Source organism: Cricetulus griseus (genome assembly GCF_003668045.3).
Source record: "Cricetulus griseus strain 17A/GY chromosome 1 unlocalized genomic scaffold, alternate assembly CriGri-PICRH-1.0 chr1_1, whole genome shotgun sequence".
NCBI classification, from domain to species: domain Eukaryota; kingdom Metazoa; phylum Chordata; class Mammalia; order Rodentia; family Cricetidae; genus Cricetulus; species Cricetulus griseus.
Window position 1 is genome coordinate 132,519,279 of NW_023276807.1, and position 14,629 is coordinate 132,533,907.

The 14,629-nt window shown below is 44.9% G+C and overlaps 1 protein-coding gene across 2 annotated transcripts in view; it reads right to left on the reverse strand.

Annotated features, from left to right (window-relative positions):
* Smim14 (small integral membrane protein 14) overlaps positions 1 to 11,744 on the reverse strand; it is a 38,394-nt gene extending 26,650 nt beyond the window's left edge. Inside the window, exon 1 of one of the 2 annotated variants that reach the window (XM_027390755.2) lies at positions 11,593 to 11,744. The gene's annotated coding sequence lies outside the window, so the exon portion shown is untranslated. Of the gene's footprint in view, positions 1 to 10,565; positions 10,697 to 11,592 lie in introns of those variants that run through there. The other variant, XM_027390756.2, reaches the window with a different exon arrangement.
* Between the last annotated feature and the right edge of the window lie 2,885 nt (positions 11,745 to 14,629).

Sequence of the window (14,629 nt, forward strand, 5' to 3'; positions counted from 1 at the left end):
CCTAAGTGCTGGAATTAGAGGCTTCTGAACCTTTACCTCTACCTCCAAAGTGCTAGGGTTATTGGGATTACAGTCATGGACTACAAGGCCCTGGTTTTGTAGTGCTGGACATTGAATCTAGGGCCTCATGCATGCAAGGCAAGCACACCACTGATTGAGCTGCATCCCCAGGCCATTACCTACCTATTTAAAGAAAGAGCTAGCATGGTGCTTCATACCTATAAGGTGACCAATCTAGGCTACATAGTGAAGTTCCAGGTCAGCCAAGAGTACACAGGAGAAGACTCTATGTCAGATAAATAAATTTTAAAAGTGGGCAGGGGGATGGGAAGAGAGAAAGAAAGAGAAAAAAACACTAAAATAAAGAGGAAGGAACTAAGGTCCTCAGAGTTTCAGTGGCTTGCCCAAAACCACACAGCACACAGAAGAGGGCCTCCAGCCTTCTCATTTCTCCTTTCCTAAAAACAAGTTCGCTAATAAATCCTTAGGGACCCTAAGAACAGGCAGAAAAGTTTACAAAAAGATACATAAGAACCAACAGGCAGCCCCCGCCTCTAAGAGCCGAATTACTAAAATTACTTAACACAATGTAATTTCATCCCAGCATACAAATGACTGCCCAAATAAATAATACAAATTACTTCACCAGTCCAACCTGAGCAAAAAGTACACGCACGTGTAATACTTTCCTTCTAGCCTATTTCTACCAGGCTTAACTTATTAAAAACATGTATTTTTTACTTATTGTATGTTGTTTGTCTGTGTGTAGGTCAGGTGTGTGCAGGTGTCCAAAGAGGTCAGGTAAATGGCAGACTTGTGTGTCTGGAGAGGGCCTGCTTTCTGGGCATCAATGTTAAGTTCTCACTGCATTATTGAATTGCAAGGAAGGTCAAACTCTGGGCCTTCTTTATAAGTACACAAGCCATCTTGTGGAGGCTCTCTGTCCTCATTGTCTAATCATCTCCCATTACACTTGTGATTAAATTTTCAGTATATGAAAGGAGGCACATTTGCCCACTCCCAAAATTCATGTCCTTCTCAAATATAAAATACCTCATTCTATTCTAATAGCCCCCAATACTTACTCCTGTATAAGGTCAAAAGTCAAAGGTCAAGTGGATTTCAGTGAGTTCGAGGCCAGCCTGGGCTACAGAGTGAGTTCCAGGGCAGCCAAGACTGTTACACAGAGAAATACTGTCTCAAAAATAAATAAATAAATAAATAAATAAAATAAAAATAAAGAAAAAAAAAAGTCTAAAGTCCTGTCTCAGATAGCTCAGTAACCAGGCCTGCTGCCAAGACTGACACTGAGTCTGATCCTCAGTCTCACTTAGTGGAAGAGAACAGACTTTCTCAAATTATCCTCTGACCTCCACTCAGGCCACCACTGCATTCATACCCATTCCCAGCCCCCTCCCACTCAAAAATGTCTACAATCTCTGTGAGTTTGAGACCAGCCTGGTCTACAAGAGCTAGTTCCAGGACAGCCTCCAAAGCCACAGAGAAACCCTGTCTCGGGGGAAAAAAAAACAAAAACAAAAAAAAAAACCAAAAAACCCCCAAAAAACAAAAAACCACTTACACTCTAGAAGCTAAGTCTCCTTCACAGTGGCCACAGAAACAGCAAAACCTCTCTGTAAGGTTCTGTTTGGAACAGGCATGGGGAAGAGGTGCTAAGACAGGGTCTCATGTAGCCCAAGCTGGCCTTGAACTGACAATGTAACTGAGGGCAGCCTTGCTTGAACTGCTGATCCTCCTGAGTCTACAGTGAAGTGCTGGGGTTCCGGCTGTGTGCAACACACTAGGTTCTGTCACAAGTCTTCCTTCTAATATTAGCATGTTGCCAGTCAAGGTTTCAAATGCACTTTTTGAGGAAACACAGACATTCTGGATAATACTGTTTTCAACATTGCCTTTTCTTTAGGTTTTTTTTAATTTTTTTTTTATTTTGGGTATTTGTTTTCAAGGCAAGGTTTCTCTGCATAGCCCTGGCTGTCCTGGAACTCTTAGAGATCTGCCTGCCTCTGTTGGGATTAAAGGTGTGTGCCATGTACCACCACCACCTGACATGTCTTTTTTTTTGGGGGGGGTTTCAAGGCAGGGTTTCCCTGTGGCTGTGGAGGCTGTCCTGAAACTAGCTCTTGTAGACCAGGCTGGTCTCGAACTTACAGAGATCCATCTGCCTCTGTCTCCTGAGTTCCGGGATTAAAGGTGTGCACCACCACCACCACCACCACCACCACCACCACCACCACCACCACACACCACCACCACCACACACACACACACACACACACACACACACACACACACACACACACACACACACACACACACACACACACACACCACGGCATGCCTTTTTAAAATGACTTTTTAAGCCTTCCCTGTAATTGACTCATTCCAGGAATTGATTTAGACAATTTACCAAGCCATCAAAGGATTAGCACTCAGAACGTCTTAAAGGGTTATCAACATCACTGAGAGGGATAAAGCACTTAGCCTGGGTAGCTTCAGTCTATCTGAAGAGGACTGATAAACTATTCACTCTAGAGGAGTGTGTGAGGATAAAGGGAGAACTTTTAGGAGTCTTTTGTGAACCGAGACCAGCCAGGGCCAATTCAGTGGACATCATCTAACCCTCAGCTATAAGCTGCCTTACACTACTTACACTTTCCTGGGACCGTGGACACTATTCTTCCACACATGAGGGAAAGGAAGAAAGAGGGCCACCTACCCTGGAGCCCCCACTGATTTCTTGTTTTTCTTAGCTATACTTTACATATGTACAATCTCCAAGAGTCTCTCTACCTGGTCAGGGTACAGGGGGAAAATTGACTATAAATGGCCAAATAAATGTTTCAATTAAGCCAGGCAGTAGTAGCACACTCCTTTAATCCCAGCACTCGGGAGACAGAGGCAGGAAGAACTTTGAGTTTAAGTCCTGCCCGGTCTAGAGATCAAGTTCCAAGATAGGTTCCAAAGCTACACAGAGAAACCCTGTCTCAAAAAACAAGTTTCAATTAAATTAACTACTTATTTATATTCAGTAGCATTCAAGTTTCAAATTCTGAAAATAGTTCCTAAAATTTCTTCTCAAGGGTATTTACTACTCTGGGTGGCAAAGCTACAGTTCAGACTTGCTTACTGTGTACAAAGTCCAGTCTCCACACATACAGAGGGAGTTGGGGTAGAACAATAGTCGTATTTCAAAGAAAAAATTCCAGCAGATCTTTTTAAAAAAATCCACACTAGCTGGGCAGTGCTATTGCATCCCTTTAATTCCAGTATTCAGGAGGCAGAGGCAGGTGGATCTCTGTGAATTCCAGGCCAGCCTGGTCTACAGAGTGAGTCCAGGCCAGCCAGAGAGGCACAGAACAATCCTATCTCGAAAAACAAAACAAAACAAAAGACCCCACACTAGACATCTGTAATTACAGTGGATATGTTATACACAAATGCTAATAAAGTAGCTTTCAATAGCTGTGTTAGAATTAGTGAGCTCTATCAAATATAATGACAGTTCATAGTGGTGTTGGCAGACACTAACAATCTCTGTGAATTTGAGGCCAGCCTCGTCTACATAGTGCGTTCCAGGACAGCCAGGGATATGTAGGGAGAACCTGTTTAAAACAAACAAATGAACCAAATCAAACAAAAGCCCAACTGTCATGGAAGACAAAAGGCACTAACTCCCCCCCCCCCCCCCCCCCCCCGCCAAGGCTGGCCTCTAGTTCTGGAAGATGCTTGCTGCACCCACAACCTGATAAGAAGCACCATTAGGTGTGAAATCCCAGGAGCCCTGCCTGTGCCATGCTGTCACTGAGTGCAGGTAAGTGGAAAGCAGCTCCATGCTGCCCTTGAACAAAGCTGACACATCTGTGTTTTGACCGAAATTTAAAAAAAAAAAGGCAAAAAGGGAAATGAAAATCCCATATGAAAAAAAAGCAACAGGGGAAACTTTCTCCAAAATAAAAGCACTGCCATTAAAAATATTATTAAATATGTGTGTATAAGCTCTACTATACAACTGAATGTCGGTTTAGAAAAATATACATGTTTTCAGAGTTGATTATTTTAAGATAATATATATTTTAAATAGCTCATCCTGTCACCCCAGGAAAAGAACAAAGACCTCTCTTCAGAGGCGGCTTCTAACACAAACTTTCACCTAGATGTTCTAGGCACATCCCAGTGTATGCATACTGCCTACATTGGCTGAATTATAATTAATTTCATTTTGAGTCATTAAAATGTTTTAAATATGGTTTATTTTCTATTTATTTTATTATTACTTTTTGAAATTTTTTTTTATGCCAGGTGGTGATGGCACATGCCTTTAATCCCAGCACTTGGGAGACAGAGGCAGGTCAATCTGTGAGTTGAGACCAACCTAGTCTACATGAGCTAGTTCCAGGACAGGCTCCAAAGCTACCCTGTCTCAAAAAAAACAAAAAAGAAAAAAATTATTTTATTGGTGTTTTGCCTATATGTATGTCTGTGTGAGGGTGTTGGATCCTGGAGTTACAGATAGTTGTGAGCTGCCATGTGGTATTAACCCAGATCCTTGAGAAGAACAGTCAGTGCTCTTAACCACTGAGCCATCTCTCCAGTTTTTTAAGGTTTATTTATTTATTATGTATACAGTGTTCTGCCTGCAGGCCATACGAGGACACCAGATCTCATTATAGATGGTTATGAGCCCACCATGTGGTTGCTGGGAATTGAATTCAGGACCTCTGGAAGAGCAGCCAGTACTCTTAACCTCTGAGCCATCTCTGCAGTCCTATTCTTTTTTTCCAGCCTTACTTTTCAGCTCTGCTTGGGCTAGAACTCACTATGTAGATCAAGCTGGTCTCAAACTCAGAAATCTGCCTTTCTCTGCTGAGTATTGAGATTAAAGACATGCAATCACACCCTGCTATGGCTTATTTTATAATTAAAATGGTTGCTATAATTCTTCAGAGTTTAACTCAACATAGTTCTTCATGGTATTACTTATAAGTCATGGAAATTACTTTCATGCCCAGAATAAACTGATTTTATTCAAAATATTTTATAACATAAAGCCAGTTGAAACCATGTTTAGTAGGTCTAATACATAGCTTAATGGGAGAGTCTTTGTATAACTTCCCAGCGCTGACAGAAGAGGGAAGGAAGTGAGTTAAGAGGCTACCGTGGGTTTTATTGAGACTTTCTCAAAAAACAAAAGCAGACAGAAATTGCAGGAGAGATGGCTCAGCACTTAAGAACACTGGCTAGTCTCCATAACCCACATGGTGCCTTACAGCCATCAGTAACTCCAGTTCCAGGAGATCTGATGCCCTCTTCTGACCCTCTCAGGCACTTATATAGTGCACAGACATACATGCAGGCAAAACACCCACTCATAAAATGAAAATAAAAATGCTAATTAAGAAGCTGGAGACAGGCAAATGAAGTACTTCTGAGAGGATTACAGGACCACAGTTGTTTCCAAACATTACTTATGCCCATTGTAATTTTTCAGTAACAAGCACATGAGGTAGAGGGAGAAATACATGGCTATTAATAGAAGCCCAAGGTCCCTACGTGAGGCTAGCACTTGTAAATGGCATGTGTGACCTAAGTAAGCCCCAACAGAGAGGGGAGGGCTAACAGAGGACAGAAGACTTAGAAAACCAGTCTGTGCTGAAGTCTTAGACATGAACTAAGCAGTCACGTGTAACTTCTCTCCCTTATTTGCAAAGGGTCTTGCTTATCTTAAGGCAGCTCAAAGAGTAAGACACATCAACAGATGTAGTAATAAATGACCTATCAACAAGGCTATCTTTTTGTTGGGAAGAATATAAAGGAAGAAGGAAATACTCCCAACTTACTTTGAGCTAGCGTGGTAGGCTCTCAGACCAAAGCAAGAGACCTGGAAGGTTTTAGGGGTTTTTGTTGTTGTTGTTGTTTCTGCTCTTTTGTTTTCTGTTTTGTTAGAAACAAAGCCTCACTATGATGCCCATGCTCATTTCAAATGGTCCTCCTATCTCAGCATCCTGAGTAGCCAGAAATAGCAGCATGGTTAGAGTGTCTCTCAAAATTGTCTCCTAACTCTGCAACTCCAGGCAAATACAACAGCAACAAAAATATTTCAAAAAATATTTAAAAATTATATCTTCCAGGTAGATTGCAAATAGGACAGAAAATACTATCTATCCTTAACCAAAACCCAGCCTAGGGCTAAAGGGAAGTTTCACCGTTAAGAGCACTGGCTGCTTTTTGCAGTGTCTGACACTCACATGGTGAACAATTCCAGTTCCAGGAGATCCAGTACCGGCTTCTGAGTACTGCATGTACACTGAGTACTGCATGTACACAGTGCATATGTGTGCAGGCAAAACACCCATATGTATGAAATAAAAATACAAACATATTAAAAAAAAACCCCAGCTTAGTGAAAGCTGTATGTACAGATCTAAATGCTGTAGCTCAAAAGCAGTGAGACCAGCTAAGGGAGCACAGAACCCGGGTTCAACCATTTACTATGCCTCAGTGTCTTCATCTCTAAGATTCAGGTAGGAAAACTTAACATCTAGGTTACTATGCAGCTACATGAAAACTGTAGGAGTAATATTTAGCATAGTAACCTTATCTAACACACTCAGTTCCCCCAAATCAGGACTCGTGTAAAAGAACTATCTTCCAGAAAACGAGACATTAAAAAAGAAACATTCTCAAACTTTAACGTAAAATAAAATCACCCAAAGGGTTTGTTGAAAGTGCAAATTTGGATCTGGGTGTGGTGGCTCATGTCTGTAATTACACTGGGGAAACCTCTGGGGGAAAGAGACAGGAAGACTTCCAGTTAACCAAGGCCAGCCCTAGCAGTGGAGCCAAGACACTGCCTCAAACAAAAACAAAAACAAAACAAAACAAAAACCCTGGTGGAAGAAGTAGGGTCAGAAGTTTAAGACAGCCTCAGACCAGCCTAGGCTACATAAAACCCCTCCACAAAACACAACAAAAAGTTATAGCCAAAGCATGGGGTATAACTCAGGGGTGGAGTGTGAACATGCCGTGCACAAAGGCCTAGGTTCAATTCACAGCACCAGAGAAAAGTGGACTGAGGAGAATACAGATTCTGGGAACCCACTTCTCCAAGGTCCCATAGGTCTTAAAAAGGAGGATGGCCGGGCGTTGGTGGTTCACCCCTTTAATCCCAGCACTCGGGAGGAAGAGGCAGGAGGATCTCTGTGAGTTCTTGGACAGCCTGATCTCCAGAGCGAGTGCCAGGATAGGCTCCAAAGCTACACAGAGAAACCCTGTCTCACAAAACAAAACAAACAAACAAACAAAAAACAAAAACAAAAAAAGAATGAGGATGTTCTTTGACCCAAACACCAAAGATTAAAACTGTCCTATGAAAAGCTGCTGATCATTAGTCTTCTGAGAAAGAATAGCACTAAAGAAGATCATAGATATGTCCACAAGTTCATTCATCCAACCAAGAGACACAGAGTACCTATTATGCCATTTTTGAAGAACTGCCAGCATAAAGAACTCCCCACCCCCAAGACAGGGTTTCTTTCTGTAGCCCTGGCTGTCCTGAAACTTGCTGTAGATCAGGCTGGCCCCGAACTCAGAGATCCACCTGCCTCCGTCTCCAGTGTGCTGGGATTAAAGGTGTGTGCCACCACAACCCAGTAAGAAGCAGAAGAAAACAAACAAACTTAAGATAAAGACAATCATGTAGTAGTAAAAGCTGTGAATAAAAAGAAAAGAAAAGAAAAATTTCTTTTAAAAAGAAAAGAAAAATCGGGTAATTTCTTTGAAAAGCCAACATCTGAATTGCAATCTGAATAACAGAAATGAGTTGGCCAAAGCAGACTGGGAGAATACTGAAGCCACAAGGTACAGGAACAGCAAAGACCTTAAGGCAGCTCACATACTAGCATCAGACACAACAAAAAGGGATGGAAAACAGGATTATACTGATGTGGCCAGTTTCTAGAGCACAGGACCACGTAGAATACAGACACACAAGAATGGTAAGAGAAGACGGCAAAGGCAAATAGGAAGTGCCTAGCAAGTCTGTTGTCTGTTACCAGGATGGCCTCTGCCTCCCAAGAGTGCTGGGTATACGCCACCATTCGAGACTAGAAAGGTGGGGGGAGAATATCTCATTTACATTTTAAGGAATCTCTGAGGCTGTGATGGGAGAAATGCACAATAAGCAGCTGAACTTGGAGAGAGGCCAGGAAGTTACTTCAGTTGACCACATAAGAGATGGTGATAGTCTAGCAAGAATGGTAGCACCAGGGGTGGGGAAAGAACACATACTAAGTGCTATAATTTATCTCAATTAAAGGGGCTGGAGAGATGGCTCAGCCATTAAAAGCACCTGCTACTTGTCCAGAGGACCCCAGTTTGGTTCCTAGTCCCCTTGTCTGGCAGCTCATAACCAAACTCACAACCACTTTTAGTTCCTTTAGCACCAGGGAGTCCAACACCCTCTTCTGGCTTCCTTTGAGGAGCATGCACGAGAGCACATACACATGTGCACACACTCTCAGGTGCACATTTCACAGATGTAAAAAATTTTGTGGAAAAAAAAAGTCTTGTGAAAAGGAAAGAAAAGGAGGCAGAGGCAGGTGGATCTCTGTGAGTTCGAGGCCAGCCTGGTCTCCAGAGCGACTACCAGGATGGGCTCCAAAGCTACACAGAGAAACCCTGTCTCACAAAACAAAACAAAAAAAAAAAAAAAAAAGAAAGGAAAGAAAAAAGAACCCTGCCAGAGTGTACTGAGCATCTAGAATTAATTACTCAGGAGATAAGGAATGACAATAGAGATTTATAGGTCTTAGAAAAGCTTATGAGATATCAGCCCAAATTCGCTTTAGCAGATTTAGGATTCTTCATGGTACTTAGCCTTTGAAGCTGGGGTGAAGAGGGCATTGTCCTTTGGTATCAATGGTTAAAAACAAAACAACAACAATAACAAAAACCCTGTACCAGATGGCACACACCCTAAACCAACAAAGTACATTAAGGGCACTAAGTAAATACCTCCAGGGTCTCATGCTGGCTGGGGTGATAACAGCTACTCATCTTTTGGAGCATGGCATAACTAAGGATTATACCTAAATTTACTTGAGTAGAACTGCTAACTCTTCTCAAATTCTACATTGTGCTTGCTGCCTTGAGATATAACAAGCTAAGCCTCACACCTCATACAATGTCTATGATTTCTTAAATCTCACAATATCACCAAAGACACAAGAGGAAAACTTTCAACACCAGGGCATTAATAATAGCTATTGTTGCCTAGTGGTGGCAGCAACAGTGCACACCTTTGATCCCAGCACTCAGGACGCAGAGGCAGGCAGATTTCTTGTGAGTTTGAGTCCAGACTGGTCTACAGAGCCAGTTCCAGGACTGCCAGGGCTTCTACACAAAGAAACCCTGTTTGGGGAGTGCAAACAACAAAACAAAACAAAAACTATTGCTTTCCCAACATAGTGGATTTCACTCTAAAAGGTCCACAGTTGCAAAAATGAATAAATGAATAAAAATTTTAAATGGCAGTTTCCAGGAGGTGTGGTACATGGCTTTAATCCTAGCACTCGGGTAGATCTCTAAGTTTGAGGCCAGCCTGGTCTAGAGTGAGCTCCAAGACAGCCAGGGCTACACAGAGAAACCCTATCTCAGAAAAAAAGGAAAGAAGGAAGGGAGGGAGGGGGGAGGGAGGGAAGAAAAAGTGCCAGCATGTTAAGTGCACAGCAAAAAAAGTGAAATGGGGGCGAGGTGGGAGAGTTAGAGCATTACCTGCTCTTGCAGAGGACCTGGGTTATGATCCAGGACCCATATGGCAGCTCATAACTGCCTGTAACTCAAACCCAGGGATTCAACACCTCCTCGGGCACCCACGAACGCACAAGGTGCACAGACATACATATAAGCTAAGTACCCACACACTAAATTTAAAAAACCACATGTAGCTAGGCAGTGACGGTACACTCAAAGAGGCAGAGACAGATGGATCTCTGTGAGTTCGAGGCCAGCCTGATCTATAGAGTGTGTTCCAGAACAGCTGGACCTACACAGTGAAACCGTATCTCGGGGGAAAAAGAAACCAAATGCAGTATGATAGCATATTTTTATAAAAGAAATAAACACAAAAGTATTTGGAAGGGTATAAACTAACATCTGGCCTCTTGAGAGGCAGGATTACTATTCTTTTCTCCTCATATACTTCTATCAACATTTTCTCCAATCACCGAAAGAACATTTCATACAAGCAAAAATATTGTTTTAGCATAGTATAAAGGTTTTTTTTTAAGCTAAAAAAGAGAAAGTACAAAAACAATAAAAACAACAACAAAAACCCTCCCTTTGTCTATCTGTATCAACAGGATTCCTAGTACTGTAAAAGGAAAGAAAAAAAAAAAATCCATGACCTATACAGGAGGAAGATTCGTAACAGGTCCGTTACTGCCCAAGGGCACATCCTTCAAAGAAGGAGTCTAAATTCCTAAGAATTCTTCCCAGATTTAATGGAAAGCAATCACATAGTTTTGTCGTTCTTTCCTGCTGCTTACCACAGAAACACTTCAACTGAGAATCTTGGAGAGGGGAAATGTTCCTCTTTAAACCACGTTGGGACACCCAAGTTTCGTTTCTGGTCTGAGTACTGAGGGCAGAAGGGTGGGAGACTACACTAAAGGAATCTGCCTGAGCAGTGAGTCACCTGAAGAAGCATGCAGCTGCTTCCCCTAACCTCCACGTCAGACACAGGGCAACGCAAACACTTGGGAAATTGTAGGCTTTTCCAAATTCTTGTACGAATAGATGCTAGCAGTTTCTGAAAACACGACACAAAACGGGAGGGTCTCTTCTACAAGTGCAGGTATAAATGCTTGCTGGTATAAATGCTTGCTGGAGCTCATCCGCCGCTCCAGATGCAAACCCAAGGCATTCCATTATCAAGGCCACATTCTCGGCTTTTCCAGCTGGGGCAACTTAAAGCATCCTGCTGCCTCTCTACGGTTAGCCAAGTATCATCTTAGCTAAAAAATCCTTACGTTTAAACAGCCACTTCGGAAAACTTCGGCTTTAAGCAGCGACACTGATCTCAAACCACTGCCAGGCTATCGCCCTGCATTCCTTCTAATAACGGTGCTGCTACCCTGCCCGTTTTCAACCCGGGCTCTACGTACAGAACCAACAGAAAAGGGGAATCTTTTAAATCCACAACACAATGGAGGATAAAAAGGGCTCTGGCTTTCAGAATGGCAGCTATCGCACACCACAACAAAGGGCCGCGTCCGGGTGGCTTCTTCGGACCCACCAGGCAAAAGCCACCGCCCGGCTTTCGGGGTTACGGTCCCCAATCCCCTGCACGCCCACGCTGCCTATCGGGCCCTGAAAGTGAGAATGTCCGGAAGGACCGCGGGTGCCCGTCCAGCCCAGCTGCAGGCTGCCCGGCCGGCGGCCGCGGGCTCCCTGGGTGCAGCGCCCACACGGAGCTGCCCTTTCTGCCGCAGCGGTCCCCGGGAACGCGCGGGCATCGAAGTGGCGACGCGAAGACGGTCGCCGAAGAGGGCGGTGGGCCAGGGGGACACTCACCCGCCCAAACAAGCGGCGGGCGGGGAGGGTGGCAGCCGGGAGCGCTCCGGACGCCGCTGTCGCTGCCGCTGCTGCTGGCCGACGGCCTCCTCCCCTCTGTTTGGATTCGACAGACCACGTCACTCTTAGCCACGAGACCCGGATCTGCCGGCTCCCGAGGGCGGCGCAACAGATGGCAGCGCCCGGAGCCTCCCGTGACCCCACCTAGTGAGCATGCGCGTGTCGCGCTGGCCACCTGCGTCGGAGGGGGGCGGCTCCCGTAGCGTCAGCGCTGACGTGCGTGGGCGCGCCGGGCGCGGAGGAGGAGGTAGTTCCGGTGGGGAGGGGTGGGGCTGCTCCTCTGTGAAGGAAGGGCGCCAGGGCTTCTGGATTGTCCCACGTAGTCTCCGAGTTGTCCTCCGTGCTCGGTGTCGTCTGACGTGAGTGCCCATGTGCTGAGGGAACGAACGGCTTCCGTCCGCCGCAGGGTTTAGTCACACTTAGGTGGAGGTGCGCGTGAACTGATGTCTGCTGAGACCCGGTGTACCTACAGTGGTGATGGTGGCCTACGTGAGGTTACTCGGAGGTTACAGAAGCGCGTCAAGCCGTGGTGGTTTGAGTGGTCCTGGTGACGTTCCGAACAGTTTTGGACCGGAAGACAGATCTAAATGAAATTCAGCATTAACGTTAAAAGGGATGAGTTAGAAGCCCGGTGTGGTGACGCAACAGCACTCGGGAGACAGTGGCAGACTGGTCTACAGAGCGAGTTCCAGGACAGCCATGGGTACAGAGAGAAACCCTGTGTGTTGTGTGTGTGTGTGTGTGTGTGTCTGTGTGGGGCCGGGGGAGGGGCGGATAATGTGAATTCTGGGCCAGCCAGAAATAGAATCTGCCTCAATTTTTATAAAAAGTGAGGGAGAACCCAGCTATGGGTTTGTCTTCCTGGTGAGAGAGGGACAGAGGCCAAAGGAAGATAGCAGTGCTTCCTTCCTTGGGCAGGGGAGGCTATGAACCAGTAATTCAACAACCCAAAGACAACTTCACACCTATGTAAGGAAGCATAGAAGTGTGGAGATTGGTAAACAGGAGCATCTCTGCAAGGACTTGTGGAAGCCCTAATTGTGCAGGTGTATTCTGCGACTTCAAGGAACTCTGGATAAGGCTAAGAGTATTGTGATAAGTAAACACAAGAAAAAATTACTCTGAGAATCTAAAGTCTGGACAGAAAAAAAATACTTGGAATTTCATCTCCTTCCCTAGTATGTCTTTTTTAAAAAGGAAAACAAAGTATGACTGTTTAAACACAGTGCCATCCAGTCTGCCTGCTGCTGCATGGTTCCTAATTTCTGTGTTCTAATGAGGTACGGCCTTTGGTAAGGTACAAAAACAACAAAAAAACAAAACTCTGGATCTCTATCTTACTCAGTACACACTGTTGAAGGAACCGGCTTCCCTTTTGGCAGCCATAATGGTCAAACATGTGCTTCTATGAACTTGACCTAGACACTAGAAAGTCAGATGCCTGTCTCGTGACAGGGAGCCAATCAGAAGTTACCTGGTGGCGGTGGCGCTATGCTTTACAACCCTGGGTGTGCTTTATGGACAAGCGCACGACAGTGACATAGAGAGCATAGCAACCACCCTGGGAGGGCCTATGAGCCATAACAACCAGTTGACCAACACAGGGCAAGCCCTCCAAGCCTGGAAGCACACCAATCATGAGCCTTGCGTAAGCCTGTGCGTACCCCTAGACACTCCCCTTACACTGCCCTATAAGATCTTTTGGGAGCCCGTAAGAGCCGTCTTTTCTAGCCGTCTGCCATGGCGGGTGGGTGAAAGACCCGAGCTAACATAGGGTTAGCTCGTTAAATTACAATAAAGCCTCGTGCAGTTTGCAGCAAGCTCTCGAATCCGCCTGGTGATTAGGGTGACCGCGAACCTGGCCTGGGACCCCGGATACTTGAGTTTTCGGGGGTCTAACACTGTAACTACAAAAATTCACTGAGAGCCGGGCGTTGGTGGCGCACGCCTTTAATCCCAGCACTTGGGAGGCAGAGGCCAGCCTGGTCTCCAGAGAGTTTCAGGTTAGGCTCCAAAGCTACACAGAGAAACCCCGTCTCGAAAAACCAAAAAAAAAAAAAAAAAAAAAAAAATCACTGAGAAACCATCCCATTAAAAACAAAAACAGAAGTCTTCAATATTTCTCAGTTGCTGGACAAACTGGACAAGCAGTGGTGGTACACGCCTTTAATTCCAGCCCTTGGAAGAGGCAGGCAATACAGAAACCTATCTTGAAAAACAACATAATGGAGTCCATCACTATACTTCTAACCTCCACTGAACTCAGCCAGCTCAGATCCTACCCGCCAGGCTTCAGAGGTTGGCATCCTCATCAGTTGAATGCTGAGAACAGTGAGCCCTAGCCTTGGAGAGAAGTGGAGAGCTGAAGGCACTTGGGGAGCTTCTACTCTTTGGTCTCCTAGCCTGCATGCCAATTGAGTCCTGCTAAGGTAGTGTCAGCTAGACTTCAGAGGCACACATGGGATGGCGAGGTCAGGTCTGAGGCTGACCCAGGGCCCGGTCCAGTTCTGTAAAAGCCTGGGTGGCCGCTACCCAGACCACCGCTGCAACGAAGCATCCTGTCAACTGCTAGGAAGATGTGCCTGTGCTTTTCAAAGATGGTTGCAAGAAGATTATTCTAGGCAGCTGGTTGGGGATGGGAACTCCTGACAGAGAGGTCTGAACAGTTTCTAAATCTATTTTCAAACAAGGAAAAAAAAAGGTTTCTTTCTGTTCTCTCTCTCTTTTTTTTTGAGAATAAATTGCAGGCTTTGTATTAAAAAACAAACAAACAAACAAACAAAAAAAAAAACAGATGAAGAACAGGCATCCACTTGCCAAACACCACTACCTCCCTGACTCCCCAGCTTGTAATTTACTTCTTTCATTGTAGATCGGGTGTGGGTTCATTCGGGTTCACTCTGGTCTGTGGAAAGAAGGCACAGAGTACTTTAAGGATGGATCTAACCTTTCCAGCAGCAGGTGGCTCAGCCTCACA